Source organism: Globicephala melas, chromosome 2 (assembly GCF_963455315.2).
Source record: "Globicephala melas chromosome 2, mGloMel1.2, whole genome shotgun sequence".
Taxonomy (NCBI): Eukaryota; Metazoa; Chordata; class Mammalia; order Artiodactyla; family Delphinidae; genus Globicephala; species Globicephala melas.
The window spans coordinates 82,983,311-83,001,568 of record NC_083315.2 but is presented as its reverse complement, the minus strand read 5'-3'; positions in this window follow the sequence as shown (position 1 = coordinate 83,001,568).

Here is an 18,258-nt window from a genome sequence, read left to right as displayed (position 1 = left end):
TTAATTTCCCGAAGCTATAGGACCATAAGTGGAAGTGCCCTAGGCTCTGTTGCTTTGTTTTTTAGATGTTTCAGGAAACACCATAAACTTCTCCAGGGAGGCTGTTGGCAATTACATCCCGCCCATCAGCATAACAAGGCTCTCAGTTCTCCATGCCCTGTCCTGCTTTTCTGGATTTTACACATTTTTCAGATGGCCCTTTTTCTCGGGGGGAAGTGAGACTTCATTTTAGTGCAGATATCTTTTGCAAGCTTGCTTGGTTGGCCAAAAAGGGCGTATGCGTTTTTTCCTGAATATATTCAGGAAAAAACGCATACGCCCTTTTTGGCCAAGTGCATCATTGTGGACGTTCTGCCTCTTTTCCTATGCTTTACATGCAATTCCAGTCTACCTCCTGAAATCGGTTTCCTGCAATTCTGCCCCGCTTTCAAGTCCTCTTGGCAGCCTTACTTCAATATATTTTTGGACGATAGCTGTCATTTATAACTCTGCAGGTTTGTGAATTACAGGGTCCCTGAGCTCCTTTCTTCAACTCGCTTTCCTGTGAGCTGGCCGCAACACCACAGGATTGCTTCAGGCCCTAGTGTGGTTCCGGCATGGCACGCTGAGCCTTTGGTTAATTCCTCTTCCTGGTGGGAAATGAGAGTTAAATTTGCCCGTCCAGACACCTCCAGCTAGTCTCTCATTGGTTCTCCCTATTCCTGTTCATTTTTCGCAGAAATTGCAAACTGGGCCAAACAGGAGGTTAAAGGCACTGACTCTCCAAGTGGGGAGAGTGTTTGTAAAGCGTCTGGAATGTTGCACCCGAGTACCAGGGAACGAAAACTGAGACACACTTGAACACGTTTCCTGATCACACGGTGGATCATACTGTGGGTTGCACATGCATGTTTTAGCTGAAGTAAGAATCCCTTAAACCTGGAGAGTTGAGACCCATGGAATGGGTACCATGCAATATGACTTCAAAGGGTCTGCATTTGCTCACCGAACCTCACCAATCCTATCAGTGCTGCGTTTATGCCGCTCTACACACACTTGATTCTCTTTCGGAGACATATAAATCCATAGGTTTTAAGATTCTTACTAGTCAGGTATATTCTTAGACGTTTAATATGTGGTGTTGATTCCACTTCGTTGAGCAAGCAGTAGCTCTTGTTATTACATATTTGGCTTATGGAAAGGTATCTGTGCTAATTTCAGTCTCAGGTTTTATGCAGCACCCCAATTCACCTTTCCCCTTAAGCAAGCATAAGTTGGGTTTCTACATTTGAGACCCTGTTCTGTTTTGTAATTCAGTTCCTGTGTAGCCAAGTTTACATTCCGTGTATTAGTGATATCTTATGATGTTTCTTTTTCTGTGTGACTTATTTCACTTAGAATCATCGTACCTGAATCCACTCATTATGCAGCTATTGACCTGATGACATAGATTGCATTGCTGAGTGATATTGCATTGTACGTAAGTGCTAAAACTTCTTTATCCATTTTTCGCTTTCTGCGATATTGAACTTGTACCGTAAACGAGGTTCTGGTAAACAGAGCCATCCCAAATTTTGGGGTGGCTGTGTCTTTTTTATTTTAATTTCCCGAAGCTATAGGACCATAAGTGGAAGTGCCCTAGGCTCTGTTGCTTTGTTTTTTAGATGTTTCAGGAAACACCATAAACTTCTCCAGGGAGGCTGTTGGCAATTACATCCCGCCCATCAGCATAACAAGGCTCTCAGTTCTCCATGCCCTGTCCTGCTTTTCTGGATTTTACACATTTTTCAGATGGCCCTTTTTCTCGGGGGGAAGTGAGACTTCATTTTAGTGCAGATATCTTTTGCAAGCTTGCTTGGTTGGCCAAAAAGGGCGTATGCGTTTTTTCCTGAATATATTCAGGAAAAAACGCATACGCCCTTTTTGGCCAAGTGCATCATTGTGGACGTTCTGCCTCTTTTCTTATGCTTTACATGCAATTCCAGTCTACCTCCTGAAATCGGGTTCCTGCAATTCTGCCCCGCTTTCAAGTCCTCTTGGCAGCCTTACTTCAATATATTTTTGGACGATAGCTGTCATTTATAACTCTGCAAGTTTGTGAATTACAGTGCCCCTGAGCTCCTTTCTTCAACTCACTTTCTTGTGAGCTGGCCGCAACACCACAGGGCTGCTTCAGGCCCTAGTGTGGTTGTGGCATGGCACGCTGAGTCTTTGGTTAATTCCTCTTCCTGGTGGGAAATGAGAGTTAAATTTGCCCGTCCAGACCCTCGAGCTAGTCTCTCATTAGTTCTCCGTATTCCTGTTCATTTTCCACAGAAATGGCAAACTGGGCCAAACAGGAGGTTAAAGGCACTGACTCTCCAAGTGGGGAGAGTGTTAGTAAAGCGTCTGGAATGTTGCACCTGAATACCAAGGGACGAAAACTGAGACACATTTGAACACGTTTCCCGATCACACGGTGGATCATACTCTGGGTTCCACATGCATGTTTTAGCTGAAGGAAGAATCCCTTAAACCTGGAGAGTTGAGACCCATGGAATGGGTACCATGCAATATGGCTTCAAAGGGTCTGCATTTCCTCACCGAACCTCACCAATCCTATCACTGCTGCACTTATGCCGCTGTACGCACGCTTGATTCTCTTTCGGAGACATATAAATCCATAGGTTTTAAGATTCTTACTAGTCAGGTATATACTTAGGCGTTTAATATGGAGTGTTGAGTCCACTTCGTTGAGCAAGGAGTAGCTCTTGCTATTACAAATTTGGCTTATGGAATGGTATCTGTGCTAATATCAATCTCTGGTTTTATGCAGCACCCCAACTCACCTTTCCCCTTAAGCAAGCATAAGTTGGTTTTCTACATTTGAGACCCTGTTCTGTTTTGTAATTCAGTTATTATGTAGCCAAGTTTACATTCCGTGTATTAGTGATATCTTATGATGTTTCTTTTTCTGTGTGACTTATTTCACTTAGGATCATCGTACCTGAATCCACTCATTATGCTGCTATGTGCATGATGACATAGATTTCATTGCTGAATGATATTGTATTGTACGTAAGTACCACAACTTCTTTATCCATTTTTCGCTTTCTGCCATATTGAACTTGTACCGTAAACGAGGTTCTTGTAAACAGAGCCATCCCAAACTTTGGGCTGGCTGTGTCTTTTTGATTTTAATTTCCCTAAGCTATAGGACCATAAGTGGAAGTGCCCTAGGCTCTGTTGCTTTGTTTTTTCGATGTTTCAGGAAACACCATACACTTCTCCAGAGTGGCTGTTGGCAATTTACATCCCGCCCATCAGCATAAGAAGGCTCCCAGTTCTCCATGGCCTGTCCTGCCTTTCTGGATTTTACACTTTTTTCAGATGGCCCTTTTGACCGGGGGGCAGTGAGACTTCATTGTAGTGCAGATTTCCTTTGCAAGCTTGCTTGGTTGGCCAGAAAGGGCGTATGCGTTTTTTCCTGAATATATTCAGGAAAAAACGCATACGCCCTTTTTGGCCAAGTGCATCATTGTGGACGTTCTGCCTCTTTTCCTATGCTTTACATGCAATTCCAGTCTACCTCCTGAAATCGGTTTCCTGCAATTCTGCCCCGCTTTCAAGTCCTCTTGGCAGCCTTACTTCAATATATTTTTGGACGATAGCTGTCATTTATAACTCTGCAGGTTTGTGAATTACAGTGCCCCTGAGCTCCTTTCTTCAACTCGCTTTCTTGGGAGCTGGCCGCAACACCGAAGGATTGCTTCAGGCCCTAGTGTGGTTCCGGCACGGCACGCTGAGCCTTTAGTTAATTCCTCTTCCTGGTGGGAAATGAGAGTTAAATTTCTCCGTCCAGACACCTCCAGCTGGTCTCTCATAGGTTCTCCCTATTCCTGTTCATTTTCCGCAGAAATTGCAAACTGGGCCAAACAGGAGTTTAAAGGCATTGACTCTCCAAGTGGGGAGAGTGTTAGTAAAGCATCTGGAATGTTGCACCCGAGTACCAGGGGATGAAAACTGAGACACATTTGAACACGTTTCCCGATCACACGGTGGATCATACTCTGGGTTCCACATGCATGTTTTAGCTGAAGGAAGAATCCCTTAAACCTGGAGAATTGAGAACCATGTAATGGGTACCATGCAATATGGCTTCAAAGGGTCTGCATTTGCTCACCGAACCTCACCAATTATAACACTGCTGCATTTATGCCGCTGTACACACTCTTGATTCTCTTTCGGAGACATATAAATCCATAGGTTTTAAGATTCTTACTAGTCAGGTACATTCTTAGGCGTTTAATATGGGGTGTTGAGTCCACTTCGTTGAGCAAGGAGTAGCTCTTGTCTATTACATATTTGGCTTATGCTAAGGTATCTGTGCTAATTTCAATCTCTGGTTTTATGCAGCACCCCAACTCACCTTTCCCCTTAAGCAAGCATAAGTTGGTTTTCTACATTTGAGACCCTATTCTGTTTTGTAATTCAGTTCCTGTGTAGCCAAGTTTACATTCCGTGTATTAGTGATACCTTATGATGTTTCTTTTTCTGTGTGACTTATTTCACTTAGAATCATCGTACCTGAATCCACTCATTATGCTGCTACTGGCCTGATGACATAGATTTCATTGCTGAGTGATATTGCAGTGCACGTAAGTACCACAACTTCTTTATCCATTTTTCGCTTTCTGTGATATTGAACTTGTACCGTAAACGAGGTTCTTGTAAACAGAGCCGTCCCAAACTTTGGGGTGGCTGTTTCTTTTTTATTTTAATTTCCATAAGCTATAGGACCATAAGTGGAAGTGCCTTAGGCTCTGTTGCTTTGTTTTTTAGAGGTTTCAGGAAACACCATACACTTCTCCAGAGTTGCTTTTGGCAATTTACATCCCAGCCATCAGCATAACAAGGCCCCCATTTCTCCATGGCCTGTCCTGCCTTTCTGGATTTTACACTTTTTCAGATAGCCCTTTTGACCGGGGGGCAGTGAGACTTCATTGTAGTGCAGATTTCCTTTGCAAGCTTGCTTGGTTGGCCAAAAAGGGCGTATGCATTTTTTCCTGAATATATTCAGGAAAAAACGCATACGCCCTTTTTGGCCAAGTGCATCATTGTGGACGTTCTGCCTCTTTTCCTATGCTTTACATGCAATTCCAGTCTACCTCCTGAAATCGGTTTCCTGCAATTCTGCCCCGCTTTCAAGTCCTCTTGGCAGCCTTACTTCAATATATTTTAGGACGATAGCTGTCATTTATAACTCTGCAGGTTTGTGAATTACAGGGCCCCTGAGCTCCTTTCTTCAACTCGCATTCTTGTGAGCTGGCGGCAACACCGCAGGATTACTTCAGGCCCTAGTGTGGTTCCCGCATGGCATGCTGAGCCTTTGGTTAATTCCACTTCCTGGTGGGAAATGAGAGTTAAATTTGCCCGTCCAGACACCTCCAGCTACTCTCTCATTGGTTCTCCCTATTCCTGTTCTTTTTCCGCAGAAATTGCAAACTGGGCCAAACAGGAGTTTAAAGGCACTGACTCTTCAAGTGGGGAGAGTGTTACTAAAGCGTCTGGGATGTTGCACCCGAGTACCAGGGGACGAAAACTGAGACACATTTGAACACGTTTCCCGATCACACGGTGGAACATACTCTGGGTTCGGCATGAATGTTTTAGCTGAAGGAAGAATCCCTTAAACCTGGAGAGTTGAGACCCATGGAATAGGTACCATGCAATATGAATTCAAAGGGTCTGCATTTGCTCACCGAACCTCACCAATCCTATCACTGCTGCTTTTATGTCGCTGAACACACGCTGGATTCTCTTTTGCAGACATAGAAATCCATAGGTTTTAAGATTCTTACTAGTCAGGTATATTCTTAGGCGTTTAATATGGGGTGTTGAGTCCACTTCGTTGAGCAAGCAGTAGCTCTTGTCTATTACATATTTGGCTTATGGAACGGTATCTGTGCTAATTTCAATCTCTGGTTTTATGCAGCACCCCAACTCACCTTTCACCTCAAGCAATCATAGGTTGGTTTTCTACATTTGAGACCCTATTCTGTTTTGTAATTCAGTTCCTGTGTAGCCAAGTTTACATTCCGTTTATTAGTGATATCTTATGATGTTTCTTTTTCTGTGTGACTTATTTCACTTAGAATCATCGTACCTGAATCCACTCATTATGCTGCTACTGGCCTGATGACATAGATTTCATTGCTGAGTGATATTGCATTGCACGTAAGTACCACAACTTCTTTATCCATTTTTCGCTTTCTGCGATATTGAACTTGTACCATAAACCAGGTTCTCGTAAACAGAGCCGTCCCAAACTTTGGGGTGGCTGTGTCTTTTTGATTTTAATTTCCCTAAGCTATAGGACCATAAGTGGAAGTGCCCTAGGCTCTGTTGCTTTGTTTTTTAGATGTTTCAGGAAACACCATACACTTCTCCAGAGTGGCTGTTTGCAATTTACATCCCGCCCATCAGCATAAGAAGGCTCCCAGTTCTCCATGGCCTGTCCTGCCTTTCTGGATTTTACACTTTTTTCAGATGGCCCTTTTGACCGGGGGGCAGTGAGACTTCATTGTAGTGCAGATTTCCTTTGCAAGCTTGCTTGGTTGGCCAAAAAGGGCGTATGCGTTTTTTCCTGAATATATTCAGGAAAAAACGCATACGCCCTTTTTGGCCAAGTGCACCATTGTGGACGTTCTGCCTCTTTTCCTATGCTTTACATGCAATTCCATTCTACCTCCTGAAATCAGTTTCCTGCAATTCTGCCCCGCTTTCAAGTCCTCTTGGCAGCCTTACTTCAATATATTTTTGGACGATAGCTGTCATTTATAACTCTGCAGGTTTGTGAATTACAGGGCCCCTGAGCTCCTTTCTTCAACTCGCTTTCTTGTGAGCTGGCCGCAACACCGCAGGATTGCTTCAGGCCCTAGTGTGGTTCCGGTACGGCACGCTGAGCCTTTGGTTAATTCCTCTTCCTGGTGGGAAATGAGAGTTAAATTTGCCCGTCCAGAAAACTCCAGCTAATCTCTCATTTGTTCTCCCTATTTCTGTTCATCTTATGCAATAATTGCAAACTGGGCCAAACAGGAGGTTAAAGGCACTGACTCTCCAAGTGGGGAGAGTGTTAGTAAAGCGTCTGGAATGTTGCACCCGAATACCAGGGGACGAAAACTGAGACACATTTGAACACGTTTCCCGATCACACGGTGGATCATACTCTGGGTTCCACATGCATGTTTTAGCTGAAGGGAGAATCCCTTAAACCTGGAGAGTTGAGACCAATGGAATGGGTACCATGCAATATGGCTTCAAAGGGTCTGCATTTGCTCACCGAACCTCACCAATCCTATCACTGCTGCCTTTATGCTGCTGTACACACGCTTGATTCTATTTTGGAGACATATAAATCCATAGGTTTTAGGATTCTTACTAGTCAGGTATATTCTTAGGCGTTTAATATGGGGTGTTGAGTCCACTTCGTTGAGCAAGGTGTAGCTCTTGTCTATTACTTATTTGGCTTATGGAATGGTATCTGTGCTAATTTCAGTCTCTGGTTTTATGCACCACCCCAACTCAACTTTCCCCTTAAGCAAGCATAAGTTTGTTTTCTACATTTGAGATCCTGTTCTGTTTTGTAATTCAGTTCCTGTGTAGCCAAGTTTACATTCCGTGTATTAGTGATATCTTATGATGTTTCTTTTTCTGTGTGACTTATTTCACTTAGAATCATCGTACCTGAATCCACTCATTATGCTGCTGAGGGCCTGATGACATAGATTTTATTGCTGAGTGATATTGCATTGTACGTTAGTACCACAACTTCTTTATCTATTTTTCGCTTTCTGTGATATTGAACTTGTACCGTAAACGAGGTTCTTGTAAACAGAGCCATCCCAAACTTTGGGGTGGCTGTGTCTTTTTTATTTTAATTTCCCTAAGCTATAGGACCATAAGTCGAAGTGCCCTAGGCTCTGTTGCTTTGTTTTTTAGATGTTTCAGGAAACACCATACACTTCTCCAGAGTGGCTGTTGGCAATTTACATCCCGCCCATCAGCATAAGAAGGCTCCCAGTTCTCCATGGCCTGTCCTGCCTTTCTGGATTTTACACTTTTTCAGATGGCCCTTTTGACCCGGGGGCAGTGACACTTCATTGTAGTGCAGATTTCCTTTGCAAGCTTGCTTGGTTGGCCAAAAAGGGCGTATGCGTTTTTTCCTGAATATATTCAGGAAAAAACGCATACGCCATTTTTGGCCAAGTGCATCATTGTGGACGTTCTGCCTCTTTTCCTATGCTTTACATGCAATTCCCGTCTACCTCCTGAAATCGGTTTCCTGCAATTCTGCCCCGCTTTCAAGTCCTCTTGGCAGCCTTACTTCAATATATTTTTGGACGATAGCTGTCATTTATAACTCTGCAGGTTTGTGAATTACAGGCCCCCTGAGCTCCTTTCTTCAACTCGCTTTCTTGTGAGCTGGCCGCAACAACACAGGATTGCTTCAGGCCCTAGTGTGGTTCCTGCATGGCACGCTGAGCCTTTGGTTAATTCCTCTTCCTGGTGGGAAATGAGAGTTAAATTGGCCCGTCCAGACACCCCCAGCTAGTCTCTCATTGGTTCTCCCTATTCCTGTACATTTTCCGCAGAAATTGCAAACAGGGCCAAACAGGAGGTTAGAGGCACTGACTCTCCAAGTCGGGAGAGTGTTAGTAGAGCGTCTGGAAAGTTGCACCCGAGTACCAGGGGACGAAAACTGAGACACATTTGAACACGTTTCCCGATCACATGGTGGATCATATTCAGGGTTCCACATGCATGTTTTAGCTCAAGGAAGAATCCCTTAAACCTGGAGAGTTGAGACCCATGGAATGGGTACCATGCAATATGACTTGAAAGGGTCTGCATTTGCCCACCGAACCTCACCAATACTATCACTGCTGCGTTTATGCCGCTGTACACACGCTTGATTCTCTTTCGGAGACATATAAATCCATAGGTTTTAAGATTCTTACTAGTCAGGTATATTCTTAGGCGTTTAATATGGGGTGTTGAGTCCACTTCGTTGAGCAAGCAGTAGCTCTTGTCTATTACATATTTGGCTTATGGAAAGGTATCTGTGCTAATTTCAATCTCTGGTTTTATGCAGCACCCCAAATCACCTTTCCCCTTAAGCAAGCATAAGTTGGTTTTCTACATTTGAGACCCTGTGCTGTTTTGTAATTCAGTTCCTTTGTAACCAAGTTTACATTCCGTGTAGTACTGATACCTTATGATGTTTTTTTTCTGTGGGACTTATTTCACTTAGAATCATCGTACCTGAATCCACTCATTATGCTGCTACGGGCCCGATGACATAGATTTCTTTGGTGAGTGATATTGCATTGTACGTAAGTATCACAACTTCTTTATCCATTTTTCGCTTTCTGTGATATTGAACTTGTACCGTAAACGAGGTTCTTCTAAACAGAGCCGTCCCAAATTTGGGGTGGCTGTGTCTTTTTGATTTTAATTTCCCTAAGCTATAGGACCATAAGTGGGAGTGCCCTAGGCTCTGTTGCTTTATTTTTTAGATGTTTCAGGAAACACCATACACTTCTCCAGAGTGGCTGTTGGCAATTTACAACCAGCCCATCAGCATAACAAGGCTCCCAGTTCTCCATGGCTTGTCCTGCCTTTCTGGATTTTACACTTTTTTCAGATGGCCCTTTGACGCGGGGGAAGTGAGACTTCATTGGAGTGCAGATTTCCTTTGCAAGCTTGCTTGGTTGGCCAAAAAGGGCGTATGCGTTTTTTCCTGAATATATTCAGGAAAAAACGCATACGCCCTTTTTGGCCAAGTGCATCATTGTGGACGTTCTGCGTCTTTTCCTATGCTTTACATGCAATTGCAGTCTACCTCCTGAAATCGGCTTCCTGCAATTCTGCCCCGCTTTCAAGTCCTCTTGGCAGCCTTACTTCAATATATTTTTGGACGATAGCTGTCATTTATAACTCTGCATGTTTGTGAATTATAGTGCCCCTGAGCTCCTTTCTTCAACTCGCTTTCTTGTTAGCTGGCTGCAGCACCGCAGGATTGCTTCAGGCCCTAGTGTGGTTCCGGCACTACACGTTGAGCCTTTGGTTAAGTCCTCTTCCTGGTGGGAAATGAAAGTTAAATTTGCCCGTCCAGACACCTCCAGCTAGTCTCTCATTGGTTCTCCCTATTCCTGTTCGTCTTCCACAGAAATTGCAAACTGGGCCAAACAGGAGGTTAAAGGCACTGACTCTCCAAGTGGGGAGAGTGTTAGTAAAGCGTCTGGAATGTTGCACCCGAGTACCAGGGGACGAAAACTGAGACACATTTGAACACGTTTCCCGATCACACGGTGGATCATACTCTGGATCCCACATGCATGTTTTAGCTGAAGGAAGAATCCCTTAAACCTGGAGGGTTGAGACCCATGGAATGGGTACCATGCAGTATGACTTCAAAGGGTCTGCATTTGCTCACCGAACCTCACCAATCCTATCACTGCTGCGCTTATGCCGCTGTACACACGCTTGATTCTCTTTCGGAGACATATAAATCCATAGGTTTTAAGATTCTTACTAGTCAGGTATATTCTTAGGCGTTTAATATGGAGTGTTGAGTCCACTTCGTTGAGCAAGGAGTGTCTCTTGTCTATTACAAATTTGGCTTATGGAACAGTATCTGTGCTAATTTCAATCTCTGGTTTTATGCAGCACCCCAACTCACCTTTCCCCGTAAGCAAGCATAAGTCGGTTTTCTACATTTGAGACCCTGTTCTGTTTTGTAATTCAGTTCCTGTGTAGCCAAGTTTACATTCCATGTATTAGTGATATCTTATGATGTTTCTTTTTCTGTGTGACTTATTTCACTTAGAATCATCATACCTGAATTCACTCATTATGCTGCTACAGGCCTGATGACATAGATTTCATTGCTGAGTGATATTGCATTGTATGTAAGTACCACAACTTCTTTATCCATTTTTCGCTTTCTGTGATATTGAACTTGTACCATAAACGAGGTTCTTGTAAACAGAACCATCCCAAACTTTGGGGTGGCTGTGTCTTTTTGATTTTAATTTCCCTAATCTATAGGACCATAAGTGGAAGTGCCCTAAGTTCTGTTGCTTTGTTTTTTAGATGTTTCAGGAAACACCATACACTTCTCCAGGGTGGCTGTTGGCAATTTAAATCCCACCCATCAGCATAAGAAGGCTCCCCGTTCTCCATGGCCTGTCCTGCCTTTCTGGATTTTACACTTTTTTCAGATGGCCCTTTTGACCCGGGGGCAGTGAGACTTCATTGTAGTGCAGATTTCCTTTGCAAGCTTGCTTGGTTGGCCAAAAAGGCATATGCGTTTTTTCCTGAATATATTCAGGAAATATTGCATACGCACTTTTTGGCCAAGTGCATCATTGTGGACGTTCTGCCTCTTTTCCTATGCTTTACATGCAATTCCAGTGTACCTCCTGAAATCGGTTTCCTGCAATTCTACCCCACTTTCCAGTTCTCTTGGCAGCCTTACTTCATTATATTTTTGGACGATAGCTGTCATTTATAACTCTTCAGCTTTGTGAATTACAGTGCCCCTGAGCTCCTTTCTTCAACTCGCTTTCTTGGGAGCTGGCCGCAACACCGCAGGATTGCTTCAGGCCCTCGTGTGGTTTCGGCATGGCTCGCTGAGCCTTTGGTTAATTCCTCTTCCTGGTGGGAAATGAGAGTTAAATTTGCCCGTCCAGACACCTCCAGCTAGTCTCTCATTGGTTCTCCCTATTCCTGTTCATCTTCCACAGAAATTGCAAACTGGGCCAAACAGGAGGTTAAAGGCACTGACTCTCCAAGTGGGGAGAGTGTTAGTAAAGCGTCTGGAATGTTGCACCCGAGTACCAGGGGACGAAAACTGAGACACATTTGAACACGTTTCCCGATCACACGGTGGATCATACTCTGGGTTCCACATGCATGTTTTAGCTGAAGGAAGAATCCCTTAAACCTGGAGAGTTGAGAACCATGGAATGGGTACCATGCAATATGACTTCAAAGGGTCTGCATTTGCTCACCGAACCTCACCAATCCTATCACTGCTGCGTTTATGCCGCTGTACACACGCTTGATTCTCTTTTGGAGACATATAAATCCATAGGTTTTAAGATTCTTACTAGTCAGGTATATTCTTAGGCGTTTAATATGGGGTGTTGAGTCCACTTCGTTGAGCAAGCAGTAGCTCTTGTCTATTACATATTTGGCTTATGGAAAGGTATCTGTGCTAATTTCAATCTCTGGTTTTATGCAGCACCCCAACTCACCTTTCCCCTTAAGCAAGCATAAGTTGGTTTTCTACATTTGAGACCCTATTCTGTTTTGTAATTCAGTTCCTGTGTAGCCAAGTTTATATTCTGTGTATTAGTGATATCTTATGATGTTTCTTTTTCTGTGTGACTTATTTCACTTAGAATCATCGTACCTGAATCCACTCATTATGCTGCTACTGGCCTGATGACATACATTTCATTGCTGAGTGATATTGCATTGTACGTAAGTACCACAACTTCTTTATCCATTTTTCGCTTTCTGCGATATTGAACTTGTACCGTAAACGAGGTTCTTGTAAACAGAGCCGTCCCAAACTTTGGGGTGGCTGTGTCTTTTTGATTTTAATTTCCCTAAGCTATAGGACCATAAGTGGAAGTGACCTAGGCTCTGTTGCTTTGTTTTTTAGATGTTTCAGGAAACACCATACACTTCTCCAGAGTGGCTGTTGGCAATTTACATCCCGCCCATCAGCATAAGAAGGCTCCCAGTTCTCCATGGACTGTCCTGCCTTTCTGGATTTTACACTTTTTTCAGATGGCCCTTTTGACCGGGGGGCAGTGAGACTTCATTGTAGTGCAGATTTCCTTTGCAAGCTTGCTTGGTTGGCCAAAAAGGGCGTATGCGTTTTTTCCTGAATATATTCAGGAAAAAACGCATACGCCCTTTTTGGCCAAGTGCATCATTGTGGACGTTCTGCCTCTTTTCCTATGCTTTACATGCAATTCCAGTCTACCTCCTGAAATCGGTTTCCTGCAATTCTGCCCCGCTTTCAAGTCCTCTTGGCAGCCTTACTTCAATATATTTTTGGACGATAGCTGTCATTTATAACTCTGCTGGTTTGTGAATTACAGGGCCCCTGAGCTCCTTTCTTCAACTCGCTATCTTGTGAGCTGGCCACAACACCGCAGGATTGCTTCATGCCCTAGTGTGGTTCCGGCATGGCACGCTGAGCCTTTGGTTAATTCCTCTTCCTGGTGGGAAATGAGAGTTAAATTTGCCCGTCCAGACACCTCCAGCTAGTCTCTCATTGGTTCTCCCTATTCCTGTTCATTTTCCGCAGAAATTGCAAACTGGGCCAAACAGGAGGTTAAAGGCACTGACTCTCCAAGTGGGGAGAGTGTTAGTAAAGCGTCTGGAAGGTTGCACCCGAGTACCAGGGGACGAAAACTGAGACACATTTGAACACGTTTCCCGATCACACGGTGGATCATAATCTGGGTTCCACATGCATGTTTTAGCTGAAGGAAGAATCCCTTAAACCTGGAGAGTTGAGAACCATGGAATGGGTACCATGCAATATGACTTCAAAGGGTCTGCATTTGCTCACCGAACCTCACCAATCCTATCACTGCTGCGTTTATGCCGCTGTACACACGCTTGATTCTCTTTCGGAGACATATAAATCCATAGGTTTTAAGATTCTTACTAGTCAGGTATAGTCTTAGGCGTTTAATATGGGGTGTTGAGTCCACTTCGTTGAGCAAGCAGTAGCTCTTGTCTATTACATATTTGGCTTATGGAAAGGTATCTGTGGTAATTTCAATCTCTGGTTTTATGCAGCACCCCAACTCACCTTTCCCCTTAAGCAAGCATAAGTTGGTTTTCTACATTTGAGACCCTATTCTGATTTGTAATTCAGTTCCTCTATAGCCAAGTTTACATTCCGTGTATTAGTGATACCTTATGATGTTTCTTTTTCTTTGTGACTTATTTCACTTAGAATCATCGGACCTGAATCCACTCACTATGCTGTTACTGGCCTGATGACATAGATTTCATTGCTGAGTGATATTGCATTGTACGTAAGTACCACAACTTCTTTATCCATTTTTCGCTTTCTGCGATATTGAACTTGTACCGTAAACGAGGTTCTTGTAAACAGAGCCGTCCCAAACTTTGGGGTGGCTGTGTCTTTTTGGTTTTAATATCCCTAAGCTATAGGACCATAAGTGGAAGTGCCTTAGGCTCTTTTGCTTTGTTTTTTAGATGTTTCAGGAAACACCATACACTTCTCCAGAGTGGCTGTTTGCAATTTACATCCCGCCCATCAGCATAACAAGGCTCCCAGTTCTCCATGGCCTGTCCTGCCTTTCTGGATTTTACAATTTTTTCAGATGGCCCTTTTGACCGGGGAGCAGTGAGACTTCATTGTAGTGCAGATTTCCTTTGCAAGCTTGCTTTGTTGGCCAAAACGGGCGTTTGCGTTTTTTCCTGAATATATTCAGGAAAAAATGCATACGCCCTTTTTGGCCAAGTGCATCATTGTGGATGTTCTGCCTCTTTTCCTATGCTTTACATGCAATTCCAATCTACCTCCTGAAATCGGTTTCCTGCAATTCTGCCCCGCTTTCAAGTCCTCTTGGCAGCCTTACTTCAATATATTTTTGGACGATAGCTGTCATTTATAACTCTGCAGGTTTGTGAATTACAGTGCCCCTGAGCTCCTTTCTTCAACTCGCTTTCTTGTGAGCTGGCCACAACACTGCAGGATTGCTTCAGGCCCTAGTGTGTTTCCGGCATGGCACGCTGAGCCTTTGGTTAATTCCTCTTCCTGGTGGGAAATGAGAGTTAAATTTGCCCGTCCAGACACCTCCAGCTAGTCTCTCATTGGTTCTCCCTATTTCTGATCATTTTCCACAGAAATTGCAAACAGGGCCAAACAGGAGGTTAAAGGCACTGACTCTCCAAGTGGGGAGAGTGTTAGTAAAGCGTCTGGAATGTTGCACCCGAGTGCCAGGGGACGAAAACTGAGACACATTTGAACACGTTTCCCGATCACAAGTTGGATCATACTATGGGTTCCACATGCATGTTTTAGCTGAAGGAAGAATCCCTTAAACCTGGAGACTTGAGACCCATGTAATGGGTACCATGCAATATGACTTCAAAGGGTCTGCATTTGCTCACCAAACCTCACCAATCCTATCACTGCTGCATTTATGCCGCTGTACACACTCTTGATTCTCTTTCGGAGACATATAAATCCATAGGTTTTAAGATTCTTACTAGTCAGGTACAGTCTTCGGCGTTTAATATGGGGTGTTGAGTCCACTTCGTTGAGCAAGGAGTAGCTCTTGTCTATTACATATTTGGCTTATGGAATTGTATCTGTGTTAATTTCAATCTCTGGTTTTATGCAGCACCCCAACTCACCTTTCCCCTTAAGCAAGCATAAGTTGGTTTTCTACATTTGAGACCCTATTCTGTTTTGTAATTCAGTTCCTGTGTACCCAAGTTTACATTCCGTGTATTAGTGATACCTTATGATGTTTCTTTTTCTGTGTGACTTATTTCACTTAGAATCATCGTACCTGAATCGACTCATTATGCTGCTACTGGCCTGATGACGTAGATTTCATTGCTGAGTGATATTGCATTGTACGTAAGTACCACAACTTCTTTATCCATTTCTCGCTTTCTGCGATATTGAACTTGTACCGTAAATGAGGTTCTTGTACACAGAGCCGTCCCAAACTTTGGAGTTGCTGTGTATTTTTGATTTTAATTTCCCTAAGCTATAGGACCATAAGTGGAATTGCCCTAGGCTCTGTTGCTTTGTTTTTTAGATGTTTCAGGAAACACCATACACTTCTCCAGAGTGGCTTTTGGCAATTTACATCCCACCCATCAGCATAACAAGGCTCCCAGTTCTCCATGGCCTGTCCTGCCTTTCTGGATTATACACTTTTTTCAGAAAGCCCTTTTGACCGGGGGGCAGTGAGACTTCATTGTAGTGCAGATTTCATTTGCAAGCTTGCTTGGTTGGCCAAAAAGGGCGTATGCGTTTTTTCCTGAATATATTCAGGAAAAAACGCATACGCCCTTTGTGGCCAAGTGCATCATTGTGGACGTTCTGCCTCTTTTCCTATGCTTTACATGCAATTCCAGTCTACCTCCTGAAATCGGTTTCCTGCAATTCTGCCCCGCTTTCAAGTCCTCTTGGTAGCCTTACTTCAATATATTTTTGGACGATAGCTGTCATTTATAACTCTGCAGGTTTGTGAATTACAGGGCCCCTGAGCTCCTTTCTTCAACTCGCTTTCTTGTGAGCTGGCCGCAACACCGCAGGGTTGCTTCAGGCCCTAGTGTGGTTTCGGCATGGCTCGCTGAGCCTTTGGTTAATTCCTCTTCCTGGTGGGAAATGAGAGTTAAATTTGCCCGTCCAGACACCTCCAGCTACTCTCTCATTGGTTCTCCCTATTCCTGTTCCTTTTCCGCAGAAATTGCAAACTGGGCCAAACAGGAGGTTAAAGGCACTGACTCTCCAAGTGGGGAGAGTGGTAGTAAAGCGTCTGTAATGTTGCACCCGAGTACCAGGGGAGGAAAACTGAGATATATTTGAACACGTTTCCCGATCACACGGTGGATCATACACCGGGTTCCACATGCATGTTTTAGCTGAAGGAAGAATCCCTTAAACCTGGAGAGTTGAGAACCATGGAATGGGTACCATGCAATATGACTTCAAAGGGTCTGCATTTGCTTTCCGAACCGCACCAATCCTATCACTGCTGCGTTTAGGCCGCTGTACACACGCTTGTTTCTCTTTCGGAGACATATAAATCCATAGGTTTTAAGATTCTTACTAGTCAGGTATATTCTTAGGCGTTTAATATGGGGAGTTGAGTCCACTTCGTTGAGCAAGCAGTAGCTCTTGTCTATTACATATTTGGCTTATGGAAAGGTATCTGTGCTAATTTCAATCTCTGGTTTTATGCAGCACCCCAACTCACCTTTCCCCTTAAGCAAGCATAAGTTGGTTTTCTACATTTGAGACCCTGTTCTGTTTTGTAATTCAGTTCCTGTGTAGCCAAGTTTACATTCCGTGTATTAGTGATACCTTATGATGTTTCTTTTTCTGTGTGACTTATTTCACTTAGAATCATCGTACCTGAATCCACTCATTATGCTGCTACTGGCCTGATGACATAGATTTCATTGCTGAGTGATATTGCATTGTACGTAAGTACCACAACTTCTTTATCCATTTTTCGCTTTCTGCGATATTGAACTTGTACCGTAAACGAGGTTCTTGTAAACAGAGCCGTCCCAAACTTTGGGGTGGCTGTGTCTTTTTGATTTTAATTTCCTTATTCTATAGGACCATAAGTGGAAGTGCCCTAGGCTCTGTTGCTTTGTTTTTTAGATGTTTCAGGAAACACCATACACTTCTCCAGAGTGGCTGTTGGCAATTTACATCCCGCCCATCAGCATAAGAAGGCTCCCAGTTCTCCATGGCCTGTCCTGCCTTTCTGGATTATACACTTTTTTCAGATGGCCCTTTTGACTGGGAGGCAGTGAGACTTCATTGTAGTGCAGATTTCCTTTGCAAGCTTGCTTGGTTGGCCAAAAAGGGCGTATGCGTTTTTTCCTGAATATATTCAGGAAAATAGCATACGCCCTTTTTGGCCAAGTGCATCATTGTGGACGTTCTGCCTCTTTTCCTATGCTTTACATGCAATTCCAGTCTACCTCCTGAAATCGGTTTCCTGCAATTCTGCCCCGCTTTCAAGTCCTCTTGGCAGCCTTACTTCAATATATTTTTGGACGATAGCTGTCATTTATAACTCTGCAGGTTTGTGAATTACAGTTCTCCTGAGCTCCTTTCTTCAACTCGCTTTCTTGTGAGCTGGCCGCAACACCGCAGGATTCCTTCAGGCCCTAGTGTGCTTCTGGCATGCTACGCTGAGCCATTGGTTAATTCCTCTTCCTGGTGGGAAATGAGAGTTAAATTTGCCCGTCCAGACACCTCCAGCTAGTCTCTCATTGGTTCTCCCTATTCCTGTTCATTTTCCACAGAAATTGCAAACTGGGCTAAACAGGAGGTTAAAGGCACTGACTCTCCAAGTGGGGAGAGTGTTAGTAAAGCGTCTGGAATGTTGCACCCGAGTACCAGGGGACGAAATCTGAGACACATTTGAACACGTTTCCCGATCACACGGTGGATCATACTCTGTGTTCCACATGCAT